Genomic DNA, 15,129 nt, shown 5'->3' with positions numbered 1-15,129 from the left:
GTTTTTTTTTTAATTGAATGATTAGTCTGCAGTTTATCCATTCGCTGTCGTTACACCTCCAGGTGAGTTGAGTTTGGGACTATCAGAGTTTGTGCTGACAATCTTGTCTGTGAGTGCTGGTGCAGCAGTGTAAGGTGTGGAGGATGTAGACCAAGAGGTGAACGGATTTCCAGTATTCAGATTTTTTTTTTTTTTTTTTTTGACGCCCAGGCTGGAGTGTAGTGGCGTGATCTCGGCCCACTGCAACCTCTGCTTCCCGGTTTCAACGATTCTCCTGCCTCAGCCTCCCAAGTATCTGGGACTACAGGCACCTGCCACCACGCCTGGCTAATTTTTGTATTTTTAGTAGAGACTTGGTTTCACCATATTGGCCAGGCTGGTCTGGAACTCTTCGGCTTCCCAAAGTGCTGGGATTACAGGTGTGAGCCACCATGCCCTGCCTGCTTAGCTTTCTAAAGAATGCCAAGTGTTTTTCCAAAGTTGTTCCACTCTGTACTCCCTGTGGGACAGGTAGCAGTGTATGTAGCAGTATAAGAGCAGTATGACTAGCAGTGTGTGAGAGCTCCTGGTAATATTAGGCTTTTTAAAAAGTTTTCACCAATTCGGTAGGCATGTAATGGGATTTAACTGTAGTGTGAATTTCTTCCAATATTTTGAAGGCTTGTGAGGATTCTGTGAGGAAAAGAAGCCCTTTTGTTTAAGAGTTTCTTAAGGGGAATTTAAACCATGATTGTATTATAGTTATTTTTGAACATGTATAAAGAAAAGGTTTCCAACACTGAAGCTTTAGGTAAGATAAAAGGTCATTAAAATGGGAAGGGTCTTACCAGAAATTAGTTTTCTGGAATGTGCAAGATTTTGGAAGATGCAGTATTTAATTTTTATCTAATTAATGATCTTTATCATGTAAGAGTATTTTCACTATGTGGCTGAATAATGTTAGCCAGATAATTTTCCTGCAGCTCATCTAACTTAGATGACCTTTAGTCTAGACATGCACACCACAGAGCGTGGCGATGGAACAGTAACCGGGCTTGTGAGAGGGCTCTACAGTATCAACTAGGAGACAAGATCCACGGATTCATCATAAACCAGGTATGGGTCCTTCTCGGCACCTCCTCATAAATCCACATACATTGCAGGTGTGGTTTCTGGCATAGGTACGGGCCCTTTAGGGTGGAGACTAGCCTTGTCCTCATGTCCCAAGGCCCTGGCCCAGCTCCTGTTGCATGATGGCTACTCAGCTGAACAAAGCTTGTGAGAGAAATGACCCCCGGTCCCTTCCTGGAATCCCGCGAAGCCTGATTCTTGTCAGATTTGAGAGAGTAACACTTCCAGCTGGGTCTGTCATCAGACACACTCAGGTTTCTGCAGCCAAACCTGATGATTCGCTGAGTGTGAGCACGAAGACTCAGTGCCCTGATCTGTTCAGTCAGGTTTTGCCATCAAATAGTTTGCTCTAAACTTCTGCAGAATCTTTCAGTTTTCTGAGCCTTTTGGGTTTCAAAATTATAAAGAAGAAGTTGTGGACTTATACTTACTTGGGTTTATATTAAAATGGATTCATTTTTGTTTTGTTATTTGCTTAAGTCTTTTCCTTTTTTTTTTTTTTTTTTTTTAAGCATAGTAACTAAAAATGACCACACTTCACATATTTGGCCAGCTGTTGGCTCTGTGCTATGCTTGATGTTGTAGCAAATTTAAAAAACAACTTACCATCTAGAAAGACTGATGCGGCTGTGACTGGAAGCACATGGTGGATGCCATGCGGAGGGCCAAGGACAAGGGTGGGAGCTGCTGCTGCTGCTCGGGGGAGAGGGAAGAGCTCCTGGAGAGGGTGGTGTAAGAAAGCAGCTGCCTCTGGGCAGGGCTCCAGCAAGGGAACCAGCGCAGTGACTGGGGGGTCCCAGGCAAGGTCCAGGCATGGGAGTCCTGACAACAGACTCAGAGCATTTGTGAAATCCTGCAAAGTGAGGGCAAAGACACCTCACTCTGGGTGAGGCCCTTATTAATAGTAGCCAGTACTATAAACTCACTCCTTTATTTTTCAAATTTTATAGAAATGTACTTATTTTTGAGACTGGGACTCACCATGTCACCCAGGCTGGAGTGCAGTGGGATGATCTGGGCTCACTGCAGCCTCAAACTTCTGGGCTCAAGCGATCCTCTCACCTCAGTCTCCCAAGTAACTGGGACAAGGTGCCCCCACGCCTGGCTCATTGTGTGTGTGTGTGTGTGTGTAGGTGGAAACTTGCTTTGTTGTCTAGGCTGGTCTCAAACTCCTGGGTTCAAGTAATCCTCTTGTCTTGTATATTAGTCTAATCTCACACTGCTATGAAGAAATACCCAAGACTGGGTAATTTATAAAGAATGACCTAAAGAGTAAAGAGGTTTAATTGACTCACAGTTCTGCATGGCTGGGGAGGCCTCAGGAAACTTACAATCGTGGTGGAAGGCACCTCTTCACAGGGTGGCAGGGAAGAGAATGACAAGTGAAGGGGAAAGCCCCTTATAAAACTGTCAGATCTCGTGAGAGCGTACTCACCGTCACGAGAATAATATGGGGGGAACCGCTCTCATGATTCAATCACCTCCTACCAGGTCCCTCCCACAACATGTGGGGATTATAGGAACTACAATTCAAGATGAGATTTGGGTGGGGACGCAGCCAAACCATATCACCTTGGTTTTCCAAAGTGCTGGGATTAAAGGTGTGAGCCACTGTGTCCAGCCATAGAAACTTACGATAAGTCATGTTTCTTGTTTGAGAAATAGCTACCATGAGCGCTATTATTATTAAAGCTATATATTGTTAGAAAGCAGACATCTCACTGTATCTGCTGATTTTAAATGCATTATCATCTGTTACAAAGTACGGTAAGCTTGGAAACGAGTAATTTAACAGCGGTAGATGATGCAGGTCGTAGTGGGCCACTTATGCATGGTGGTTGGATGGCAGGCTCCCTAGATAGGGCTGAGGAGACTCGAGGTCTCACCTCTGCCAGCGACTTGCTGTGTGTGCTTGGCCAGGTGACTCATGGCACCCGGACGGAGTGGGTGGCAAGTGTTGTGATCACAGGGACGTGGTATGTGATTGAGGGAGAGGGCCGGCTGGCATGACTGAAAGAGAAGACAGATTCTTTCATACTGAAAAGTATGGACACTTACCAGGAGGCTTACCTAAAGTAAGGTCGGGGGCCAGAGTATGGAGCCACTGCCCCATCTCAAGAATAGCTACAACTTACTGTCCTAGGACAAAGGGGAAATGAAGCTTGAGACTCAATAATTTTAGTAGAAATCTGTTATATTTTACAATTTCACTTTTCATTTGTACCCAGCTAGTGATTATACTCTGTATCCATTTTCCACACAAAATCCCAAGGACCTTCAGAATCTCCTCTCGGTGTATTTGGACGCCACCTTTTTCCCGTGTTTACACGAGCTGGATTTCTGGTATGTCATGAGTGATTAACTAGTTGATGCACACTTTAGTATTTGAGTCACTGTCAGCTTATAATTATTTGTCCTCAGGCAGGAAGGATGGCGGCTGGAACACGAGAATCCTAGCGACCCCAGACACCCTTGGTCTTTAAAGGAGTCGTCTTTAGTGAGATGAAGGGAGGGTTTGTAAGTTTTCTTTCTTTTTAATGTTGTGTTCAGCTTACCTTACCCATGTACAGAACCATGATACAGACACATCTGGAAGGTGGTTGATTTTTATATAATATTCTCATTATAGGTGACATGTTCTTGGATTAGCTAGGTCAGTGCTGTGAGCAGAAGCCAGGGGATTAGCGGGGCCAGGATGCTGTCTCAGACCATGTCTGACGACCCCCGTGTATGATCTGCAGCGAGAGAAAAGCTCTTTTCATACCACTATCAACACATTGTCTTTTTCACTCATTCTTGCCCAAGTACATGGTGTACTTTCTAGAGGCTGCGTGGCGAGGTGTGTGACACGCACCAAGCTGCATACAGAGCAGATGGGGGAGTCCAGCTTCACCTCTGACCCAGACACTACAGAGGTTTGCAAAAAAGGCAACACAGCATCACTCTAAGTAGTCAGTTTTTTACTTTGTTATGAGAAATATTTTTCAAACATATTTATATTATCATGTAATGATGGCTTACCTTAATGCATAAGTAGTTTTTAAATGTCTCAGCTTTAATTTAGAATATAGAAAAATTATATAAACACACACAGGCACCTACACAGGCAAAAAAGCCCACATATTCAAAAGCTGCTTGGGTCCTCATTAAAACCTATTTATGCCTCGTGTTCCATTATTGGAATCCTAAGCTTGTGGGAGTTATTTATATCCTACAGCTCAAGGTCATTGCCAAGGTCTGAATTTTTACAAAAAAAATTGCAACCTCAGGCATAAATGGGTTAATTTTTCAGAGTGTAAAGGAGCCTTGAGACCATTTTGGATTAAGAGCTGCTGTCCTGGGCCCGTGTCTTCATGTCCCCTTGTGACTTTGACAACCTGCCTGTGCTGGTGTCCCTGGGGCTCGTGGGTGGCCTGCTCTCTGACTCCCGTAGCCCCCCTCAGCTGGTGAACTATTTCTTACCTTTCATTCTCAATTTGGTGGTCTTTTCTTCCAAGGAGTCTTCTTAAAACTCAAGTTAGGGTGAGAGCTTCTCCCCACTTCCCTCCTGGCTGGTGGGCAGACCTGGTGATCCCTCCAATTTGCAACACACATCAAAAAGTCCATTGTTCTCAATCCTTGGGTCCTGTGCATGGGTGATGAGTGATTGAATACGGTGTTAAACAATGCCTGCAGGGGTGTCTTTTTTTTTGTTGTTGTTACCATTAGAACAGTTTTATTTGCAAAGTATTACAGGCATATGCACCAGAATGTGATCAACTGGCTATATTGTAAGTAATGTAGTATGTGTGTATTATTTTAAATGTATGTATTCTTATTTATTTCACATTTCAAGACAGACAATGAGAGGATATTCCCCCAGCACCTTCAAAATAGACTTCTTCCCGACCACACGTACTCAGTGGTCTCCAGGGGTGACCCACTGTGCATCCCGGAGCTTATGTGGGAGCAGCTTAAGCAATTTCATACCACTCACTATCACCCAAGCAATGCCAGGTAATATTTTGTTGGAAAAGTTTGATGGTGGATTGTGGAAAGTTAACTTGTGTATGTTCTTCCAATTTCATGACATGGCGTCTCTCACATTTAGCAATGCTTAGCTTCGAGCCTCTCCTTGGCATGGAGAAGTGCTCTTCCGATAGTGGATGCAGTCACAGAACCTTCATCACATCCTCACTTTCTGATCTATCGCTTGTTTCTTATGTCACTAGTATAAGGTCATTATAGTAATAATATAGTTATACGTATCATAGAAAACACTAATAATTTACATATAAATGCTAATGTAAAAACATATTTGCAAGGTTAGTTTATATAAAAACAATTATGAAAACTTTCAAGTATACAGAAAAGTAGACTAGGATAATGAGCCCCTAAACACTTATCACATAATAGATATCCTTTTCCTTGTGAAGTTTTTGGAAGTAAATTTTAAATGTCATCATTTACCACTAAATATTTGAATTTGTGACCTGAAAACATGATTTTTTCTTACATGAGCTAATGCCATTTTCAGTTTTAATAGAATAAAACATACTTTCATAAAACTGCCTATTTCTTATTCCATATTCACATTTTCTAGTTGGCCCCAAAGTGTTTGCTGCACAGGGTCCCACAGATCACACCTGGTCAGCCCGGGTCTCTCCTGGGCACCCTCTCGGGGACGGCAGAGGAGTGTGCAGGCCGGGTTTCCTCCAGGCCCTCTCACTTTCCAGGTGTCCTGGCTGCTCCTGTGTGGTGTTGGGTGCCATGTTCCTGTGTTTCCTGAGAACTGGAACTTAGATCCAAAGCCTTAGCTTGAGTCAGGCTGCGCCTTTTTAAGCAGAGTCCCTCGTGGGGAGTTCTGCATTGATGGCCACATCCTACCATCGTGTGAGGCCTGCTTGCCTCCACCGGGGGGTCTCACACCAGCAGGGTGCATGCTGAGAGTCGGCCACTGTCTTGTGAAGATCTGCTTTCTCCCTTCAGCCACAGACCATCTGGTGCACTTGAGTTTCTGGTGTCCTGTGATAATTCCTCATCAACCTATTAATGGTTTTCATATTCATTGAGGATTATTGCCTGAATCATTTATTAGAGTTTGTGAAGTTTTCAAATTCTGTAATTCTTCATTCGTTTGCTGGACTTCTTCAAAGAAGAGCTCCACATCAGCTGGGGCTCTTGGGTTATCTTGAAATATGGTTCTGTGGAAAAGGCAGGGGCGGCTGCTCTCCCTGGGAAGTCCAGTTTGAGGAGGAGGGGTGGTGCAGGAACTACCTCTAATGTTGACAGAAGAAGCTGTCTTTTTTTTTTTTAAAGACAGGGTCTGGTTCTGTCCCCCAGGCTGGACTACAATAGCATGGTCTTAGCTTACTGCAGCCTCAGCCTCCTGAGCCACCTCAGCCACCTGAGTAGCTGGGACTACAGATGTGCACCCCCATGCCCAGCTAGTGCTTATGTTTTTTTGTAGAGACAGAGTCTCGCCGTGGTGCCCAGGCTGGTCTCGATCTCCTGAGTTCAAACAGTCTGCCCACCTTGACCTCCCAAAGTGCTGGGATTACAGGTGTGAGCCACTGCGCCCAACATGGAGAAAAGAGTTCTTTCTTTTCTTCTTTTTTTCCCCCCAGTCGTCTTTGTTTTGTTTTTTAGTACCACTGTGACCTCACAAATATTTCTGTATATGTATATATTTGAGACCATGTGATCAGATGGAATTTATTTATTTTTATGCCGACATTTGCCACAGCTGTTGGCCCATTTTGGTCTCACTTCTTTGGTTTGTATGCCCCCATCCCCACCTCCCTAACGCAGGCACAGCCAGGCCTTCCTCCTCCAGAGGCTCAACTGTCTGTTTCCCAGGGAGCTCTGATTTCTGTGGCTAGTGGGGAAGGGCCTTTGGAGAGTAGCATCGGGACACTAGGGGTGGTGATTGCTCCTGGATTCTCTCAACCCCGAGAGTGTGAAATTTGTTTCTAAATTCTAGAATGAGAAATTTCTGAAGGTTCTTTAAGATACTAGTTCCCCAAACCTTAACCATAGCTCAGACAACATAGTAAAGAAAAAGATAAATTCTGTCATTGTAACCTTTTTCTTCTGGTTGAATAAATGTGTTATCTTTATTAACATGTATAACCTTGAACTTGTTGCCAAATTGTGAAATTGTCAGTTGGATTACTCTATTACTGTACCTAGGGTTATAAAGTATTTTAACAAATACTTCGTTTGGTTTTTGTCACATCTCTAGATGAAGTTTAAAATGAAAGATCAATTTCTGGCTAGGTGTGTTGGCTCATGCCTGCAAATTCAAGCACTTTGGGAGGCTAAGATGGGAGAATTGCTTGAGGCCAGGAGTTTGAGACCAGCAAGAGTAACCGTGAGAACCCATCTCTAAAACTTAAAAATTAGCCCACTGGGCATGGTAGCTCAAACCTGTAATTCTAGCACTTTGGGAGGCCGAGGCGGGGAGATCACCTGAGGTCAGGAGTTCAAGACCAGCCTAACCAACGTGGTGAAACCCTATCTCTACTAAAAGTACAAAAATTAGCTGGTTGTGGTGGCAGGCGCCTGTAGTCCCAGCGACTCAGGAGGCTGAGGCAGGAGAATGCTGTGAACCCGGGAGGAGGAGCTTGCAGTGAGTGGAGATGGCGCCATCGCACTCCAGCCTGGGCGACAGAGCGAGACACTGTCTCAAAAAAAAAAAAAAAAGCTGGACATGGTACACAAGGTGACCCCAGGAGACTCCTGTGCAGAGTAGAAACACACCCCAGCACTAAACTCAGTCCCTGAAGTCCCTGCGGGATTCTCCCCACCCCCCACCCCTGGGTCCACCTGTACCCACCTGGAAAGAACAGTGACACCACCCCACAGCAGGAGCACCATCAGCGGCCGCGGCACCCCAGGTAGCTGGGCCACCCCCAGGGTTTCACAGGTGGAGAGGGAGCCTGGGAACGTGCATTTCTAGCAATTTCCAGGTGACGGGGCACCACACTTTTAAAAATACACAATACTAGGTCTTGAAAGGACTTCTATTCACTTGCACGTTGGTGGGATGGAGCCCTACATTGCAAAGGGCTTTTCTTCACGTGTCCTCCTTGAGCTCAGGGGCTGGCAGCACTTGGTGGGACCTAGTAGGGCGTCCCTTGCTGACTGCACACCCACAGCTAGAGCCCAGGCCTGGATGATTCTCACAGGAAGCCCGCAGAGCTCCTGACACCTCCCTGGAGGTATGAGAAAGCTGAGGCTCTGAGGGGGATAAACTGATTACTGGAAGGTAACGACCTTAGTGAAGTGGTGAAGCTACAGGGTAAACCCTAGTTTTATTTCCTTTTAACTTTCAAGACTTCCTGATTTCCTCTATTACGATACCTGTGCCTTAGAGTCACCAATGGGAACTTGAAGGAAAATAACGCCTGCTGAGGCCAGATGCTCATTTAATTGCCTGGGGGTGGAGCCTGTTTGGTTCTAAGCCCTCCCTCTGAACTTCTGAATGGTGAGGACTGCAAATCAGCTGCCTCCTGCTGGGCCCTGCAGGGTGAAACCTGATGAAGCCCCAGGAACATTCAGTGAGGGGTTAGGAGGGAGGAGAACACGGGTGGATGAAAAGGAAGAAGGAAATGCACCAGCATTCACTGGCAGGCTCTGTCACCCACAGGAGAGGGATAAAGACGTGCACACCTGCAGTGCGGACTTTCACAGCCTGGCAATGAGGGCTTTCAGCCTCACAGGTAAATGTCACCTGTTTCACCACCTCCTTAGGGCTGTTCTAGGACCCCGGCACACAGCCATTTGGGACAAAGGGCAGTTTCAGTGTCTTTCACTCCACGCTCAAGCTACAGATTGTCCTTATAGCTCAGGTATCCTGGGGATAATCCATCTTGTTTTGTTTTGGTTTTGGGAGCCCAACCCAAGAATCAAATAACTTTCCTAAGGATTTCCAGGAGAAAACATCTTCCCACCAAAGAAGAACCTTACCATTTGGAAAAACACCTCCTGGTAATTTGCAAAAAAACCCAGTTTTCTGGGAAGTGATAATCTTGTCATGAGAACCAAAGATAAAGTTGGAGATAATGAGGGAGTGGTTACATAGGAAATATGTGGTCATTACTCTGATCAATTAGTAAATCACTTTCTTCATATGATATACTTTTTAACAGCTTCTTACTAAACGACAGTGCAGGTAAGAGAGTCACAAGACAGCTTCTTCCTTGAGTCAGTCATCCCCGGCCCACACCAGGGCCTAGCAAGAATGACTTAGGTCACCTGGCTTATTTCCTGGCTACTTGGAGGAGATGGATTTCCCAGTTTACAAATCTCAGCTTCCTAGGATTCTATTCTGATAAAATCTAAATTGTATTTTTTTTAAAAAAGGAATAGGCTGGACACGATGGCTCACGCCTGTAATCCCAGCGCTTTAGGAGGCCAAGGCAGGCAGATCACGAGGTCAGGACATTGAGACCATCCTGGCTAACAGGGTGAAACTCCTCTCTGCTGAAAATACAAAGAAAACTGAGCCGGCCGTGGTGGCATGCGCCTGTAGTCCTAGCTACTTGGGAGGCTGAGGCAAGAGAATCGCTTGAACCCGGGAGGCGGAGGTTGCAGTGAGCCGAGATTGCGCCACTGCACTCCAGCCTGGGTAACAGAGCGAGATTCCCTCTCAAAAAAAAAAAAAAAAAAAAAGAATAGATGAACTCTAGTGAAATAATCTACGTCTATCCTTTTACCTCCTCCGTTGTCTGGAGTAATAAAGCTCCCTGCCTCGCTCTCTCTCACAGCACTGAACTGCTTTTCCTGAATTTTCCCACACTGCTGATCACTCACTTGCTAATTTCGATGCATACATTCTTTTTGAGAAAGTCAGTTTGCCAACTCCTCCCACTGGTTTGTCAGAAAATGAGCTTACACTGCGCTGATCTCACTCCTGCTGCCAAACCTCCTTCTAGGGGTCTCTCCTTTGATAATGCAGGGATTATGTAGGCATGGGGAGGTGGGATACCAAGGGGGGATTCTGTCGACGGTGCTGTTCCCCCCTCCCCACCCCCGCCGGTTCAAAGTCATCGAGCCGGGGGGCCTCTCTGACTATCTGGACTGTGCAGACCACCGTGTCTTCCGGTAGGGTCAGGGGAGGGCTTGAGATAAATCTGTAGGGCTCAACCGCCAGCCACTGTCCACCTCAGGTGCCCCAAGCGCCATCTCTGCCGGGAGCTATGTGGATGCATCGGTGACAAAATGGAAAGCCTCTGGTCCTGGCGGAGCTTGTTCCAATCAGGAGAGACCCGAAAGCAAGAAACACAGTGAACAAATGCATGATGCCCAGGGGTGGATGGCCGTAAGCACTGAGGAGAAAAATAGCAAGTGGGGTGGGGGGTGTTAAGAGGGTGGAGGATGGAGATGGGCTGCCATTGACAATCGGAGAGCCTGCAGACCTGCCTGAGAGTGACGTTTGGGGAAAGAAGGAAAGGGAAGAAGGTGAGGGAGGTTAGCTAAGTGGACATCTGGGAAAGAGCTCAGGCAGCAGAGGGGCTGGGGTGGGGGCGCGCTGGCAGCCTGCTGCATTCCAGGGTCCTCTGTGTGGCTGGGACGGTGTTGGCCCTCCCCTGCCCATCCCTCAGGGCCTTCGCAGAAACACTCACACGGGGACCTTCTATGTACAGGCAGCACACGCCACCCATCGCCGTGACCACACTGTCCCTCAGAGGAGCCACTGGCCACGTGTGTCCCGACCACATGGAGATGCACTTGAAGATCCTTTACACACTGGGTTTCAAAGACTTAGTATGGAAAACAGTGTAAAATATTAATAACACAATAACTGTTATCAAAATAGTGGGCTGAATAGAAAATATAGTTTGTTTGTTTATTTATTTATTTATAGATAGGGTCTCACTTTATTTATTTATTTATTTATTTATTTATTTATAGATAGATAGGGTCTCACTCTGTTGCCCAGGCTGGAGTGAACCGGTGCAGTCACAGCTCACTGAAGCCTCCAACTCCTGGGCTCAGGCAATCCTCCCACCTCAATGTCCCACGGGGCTGGGACTGTAGGTGTGCACCGCCACATCCAACTAATTGTTTTGTATTTTTTGTAGAGACTGGGTCTCGCCATGCTGCCCAGGCTGGCCTCAAACTCCTGGGCTCAAGTGATCCACCTGCCTTGGGCTCCCAAAGTGCTGGGATTACAGGCGTGAGTCATGGCACCCAGCGTCCCCCCCTCCGGACCTGCCTTTCTTTAATGTGGCAACTAGATCATTTAAAATTGCATATATAACACAGGCCACCCATGCAAGCCTCAATCCTGGGAGATGCTCCCGTTGGAGAAACCTTCAAGAAGCGGATCTGCGGCCGGGCGCGGTGGCTCAAGCCTGTAATCCCAGCACTTTGGGAGGCCGAGACGGGCGGATCACGAGGTCAGGAGATCGAGACCATCCTGGCGAACATAGTGAAACCCCGTCTCTACTAAAAAATACAAAAAACTAGCCGGGCGAGGTGGCGGGCGCCTGTAGTCTCAGCTACTCGGGAGGCTGAGACAGGAGAATGGCGTGAACCCGGGAGGCGGAGCTTGCAGTGAGCTGAGATCGGCCACTGCACGCCAGCCCGGGCGACAGAGCGAGACTCCGTCTCAAAAAAAAAAAAAAAAAAAAAAAAGCGGATCTGCTTGGATTTGCAAACGGCCCCTCTGGCCCCAGGGGGATCTGCTGTGCAGAGCTGCTCTGGACTCAGCTCTTCAATACTGCCCTTGAGTGTACTGGGCACCTCCTGACTTTCGACCAGCACAAAGCTCCTTATTAAACGCTGACAAAAATTCCTTCCATTCCAGGTGCCATAATGGATTCATTAATCTCCTATTGATAGCTTTTTGCTGGTTTTCCCACTTTTTGCTATTCTAAGCACTGCTGCGAAGACTCTCCTTTTACCCCACCTGCCTGTGTCTGCTTCAGCTCACATGCTCCGCCTTCCAGCTGTCATAGCTGAGTCCCTGGGTCTCCTCGGCGGGGTGTGTCTGTGGGCACAGGGCTGCCCTGCCACATGCCCCACCCCATAACCTTCCATCTGTGGCCGCTCCTTGTGAGACCCTAAACTCACGACCTCCCCTCCTGTCCTCTCCTCTCCACAAAGCCACCCTTATCGGAGACAGTCAGTCTGCTTCCCAGTTCCCCCAAGGCAAATCCAAAGTCCTCCACTGGCCCACCCACCTCTACCGACTCCTCCCTCACCTTCCGGTCAGGTCAAAGGGCCCCAACCAGAGGCTCCCCGGGCCCTTTCATAAGACAGGAGCTTTTCTTCTCAGGTCCGGCTACAGGTACATTGTACCCGCACCTCACCGCAGGAGTGAGAGCCGCAGGGGCGGAGAGGGCTTAGTTCTTTTGCCTAAAGCCTGCCCTGACTCACCGAAGGCGGTCGTTAATGTGCGCAATGATTACAGAAACACAGAAATAAGGCTGGGGGTGGTGGCTCAAGCCTGTTATCCCAGCACTTTGGGAGGCCGAGGCAGGTGGAGCGCTTGAGGTCAGGAGTTCGAGACCAACCTGACCAACATGGTGAAACCCCATCTCTACTAAAGATACAAAAAAAAAAAAAAAAAAAAATCAGGTGGGCATGGTGGCACATGTCTATAATCCCAACTACTTGGGAGACTGGGACAGGAAAATCACTTGAACCCGGGAGGCAGAGGTTGCAGTGAGCCCAGATCAAGCCACTGCACTCCAGGCTGGGCAACAGAGCGAGACTCCATCTCAACGTCCCCCACCCCCCCCCCCCCCGCCACACACAGAAACAAAATCTTAACCGTAGTAAGACACAGCTGAAAAGATATGACGGAATGACTCCCCGAGGCTACTGGATGCCACTCCTTCAATCATTTTCCATTCAGAAAACTTCAGATCAGATCATTTACATATGCACGTTAAGACAAGGGGTCCTATATTAATGAATCTTCTCCGTCAAAATCCTGGTCAAAGTCAGAAAACAATCCCACCGGACTCCTGGGAGCATCTGATGTTGGAGAAACCTGGAGAAGTGGAGAAGCTGATCTGCAGGATTTGCAAACCGCGGCACTGCCCCCAGGGGGACCCGCAGCACCGGCGCCTCCCCGTGAGAGTCGGAGCCTCACTGAGACCCACACAGTCAGGATCTGCACCTCCAAAGGCTCCCCCAGGCGGCTCTGGGCACACGGAAGCTGGGAAGACAGCAAATGGGCCCCGGGGTTGGGGGGGCCCAGCACAGTCCAGCCTTTTCTCTTTTGCCTCCTGAAGACTTTCACTGTGGATGTGTGTTAGGGAAGGGGGGAGTGAAGAAAGAGACAGGGAGAGAAGATAGAGACTGAGTGATGCCTCCATTCTGCAGAGAAAAACACCGAGGCCCTATCTCAGCACTCGAGACAGTGGGGCCACGGCGGGACTTATTAAGTCTCTGCCTCTCAGTGCTCTGATCTGCCATGTGTCTGGCTGCCTCTTCCATCCTGACAAACACAATGACTGTAATTCCAAAGTACTGGGAGTTGGGGGTGAAGATGCAGAGAACGGAGGAGTGGGGAGGGAAACGGCAGCCTCTGGGCAGCTACTCTCTAATAAACACAAACACAACACCAGAAAGGGCTTGTAGAAAAGAAACATAAAATGCAACCCAACTACTGACACATGGCCCTCTTTTCCATATTCACCCTCACGTTCTTAACAGAAACGCAACTGTGAACATGCAATCTGGTATCCTGACATTTGCCCTGACCAGGTTGTTACCGCATCTTCATCTTTCTAATTTTAATTGCTTCTGACGGCCCATCCGACTGGTCGAGCTTATTTAAAGAGCCCTGATTCTCCCTGATAAAAGGTTGGAGTCCCGTATCAAAAGCTTTTAGTTTTCTGTAACCAAGGGGGAAAACATGCTTCTTTTGAAAGATGACAAAATGTCTAGCTTCGAAGGGTCATCCGAGTATGGCACACAAGGTGGTCTGCATTCATAGAAAATGATGCCATCATATAAATCTCCCACTGTGTGACGGGGTGACACCATCACTCATCATCTGCCTCCCAGACCCAGTAAGTTTTGCAAAATTAATTACTGCACTTTACACTGAAAAGATCCCATCAAAGAATGTGTGTGCACAGGATGGTGAGGGGCGCCAGAGCTGTGTGAGGAGAAATGGCACTGTTCTCAGTTTCCCCTTCCATCCTACTGGGCTCTGAAGCATTGCTTCGGAGATTTTCAATTTTATCTTATAATTAAATAATATGAACTCTACTGGGGGAAGAAAAGCAGCCCATCACATTTGTATTAAGCCTTAATATCATGTTTGCCATCTTGACTCCTATCGCTATAAAAAGTCATTTTCTGTTCCCCTCACAAAACCACCCAAGGAATATTGCTTCAGACACCAAAGGTGCCCATGTGGGGCTCAAGCCTGGTGTCCAATAAATATGTGTGTCATTGACCTAATGCATGTCCAGTCAATTGAAACCTCACACTTCTGACTTCGGTTTTGAGGTTGTAATCTTGAAGTCTTAACAGTTTATACGCATTGACCTGAGGATATTGGAAACTTTTGATTAGAGAGGGTTGAATTCCTCTAAAGGACTTCATGAATGTAGAAGACAGCTAGAACCCCTGGTTTCCTGCTCCTCAGTGGAGATTCCAGGCGGGAGGCAGGCAGCAAACGCTTGCGTTCCTGTCGAGCGCCAGGCGTGGTGCTGGGCGCGGGATGGACACCAGTGAAGACACAGCTACACGCAGCCCTGAACATCCCTGCAGCAGCCACAGGGCCTGGCCACACCAGGGAGCTCTGTGAACTCAGGGAAGCCGATACACCTCGGGCATCCGTTGCTCATGTGTAAAGTGGGGATAAGTCAGTGCCCAGGATCACTGAGGGCCTGCCACATAACAGAGTCACTAAACGCTAGCTATTCTCACTAGGATTGGAAAGGTTGAAACTTACTACATTTCTGTGAACTTTCTATAAATACTGTATTGATGTTCACATCACCACAGGCAAAAAGGACGCCGCTTTCGCATCCAGCCCACCCTAAGAATGCCCCTGGACTTCCCAGT

The 15,129-nt window shown here is 47.4% G+C and overlaps 1 long non-coding RNA gene across 12 annotated transcripts; it reads left to right on the top strand.

Annotated features, from left to right (window-relative positions):
* Window positions 1–425: 425 nt before the first annotated feature.
* LOC140712163 (uncharacterized) lies at window positions 426–11,897 on the top strand. 12 transcript variants are annotated; one of them, XR_012093625.1, is made up of 8 exons: window positions 426–1,095; window positions 3,383–3,453; window positions 3,532–3,627; window positions 4,946–5,106; window positions 5,826–8,813; window positions 10,263–10,414; window positions 11,012–11,091; window positions 11,178–11,897. It is a non-coding gene; the product is annotated as an uncharacterized lncRNA (long non-coding RNA). The 12 variants fall into 12 exon arrangements; XR_012093616.1 differs by having other exon boundaries at window positions 1,208–3,453; XR_012093622.1 differs by having other exon boundaries at window positions 1,208–3,627; window positions 11,178–11,272; window positions 11,362–11,897.
* The last annotated feature ends 3,232 nt before the right edge of the window (window positions 11,898–15,129 follow it).

Source organism: Chlorocebus sabaeus, chromosome 8, assembly GCF_047675955.1.
Source record: "Chlorocebus sabaeus isolate Y175 chromosome 8, mChlSab1.0.hap1, whole genome shotgun sequence".
Classification (NCBI taxonomy): Eukaryota; Metazoa; Chordata; class Mammalia; order Primates; family Cercopithecidae; genus Chlorocebus; species Chlorocebus sabaeus.
Note: the sequence above shows the minus strand (reverse complement) of the source record. Positions and strands in the feature narration are given on the sequence as shown.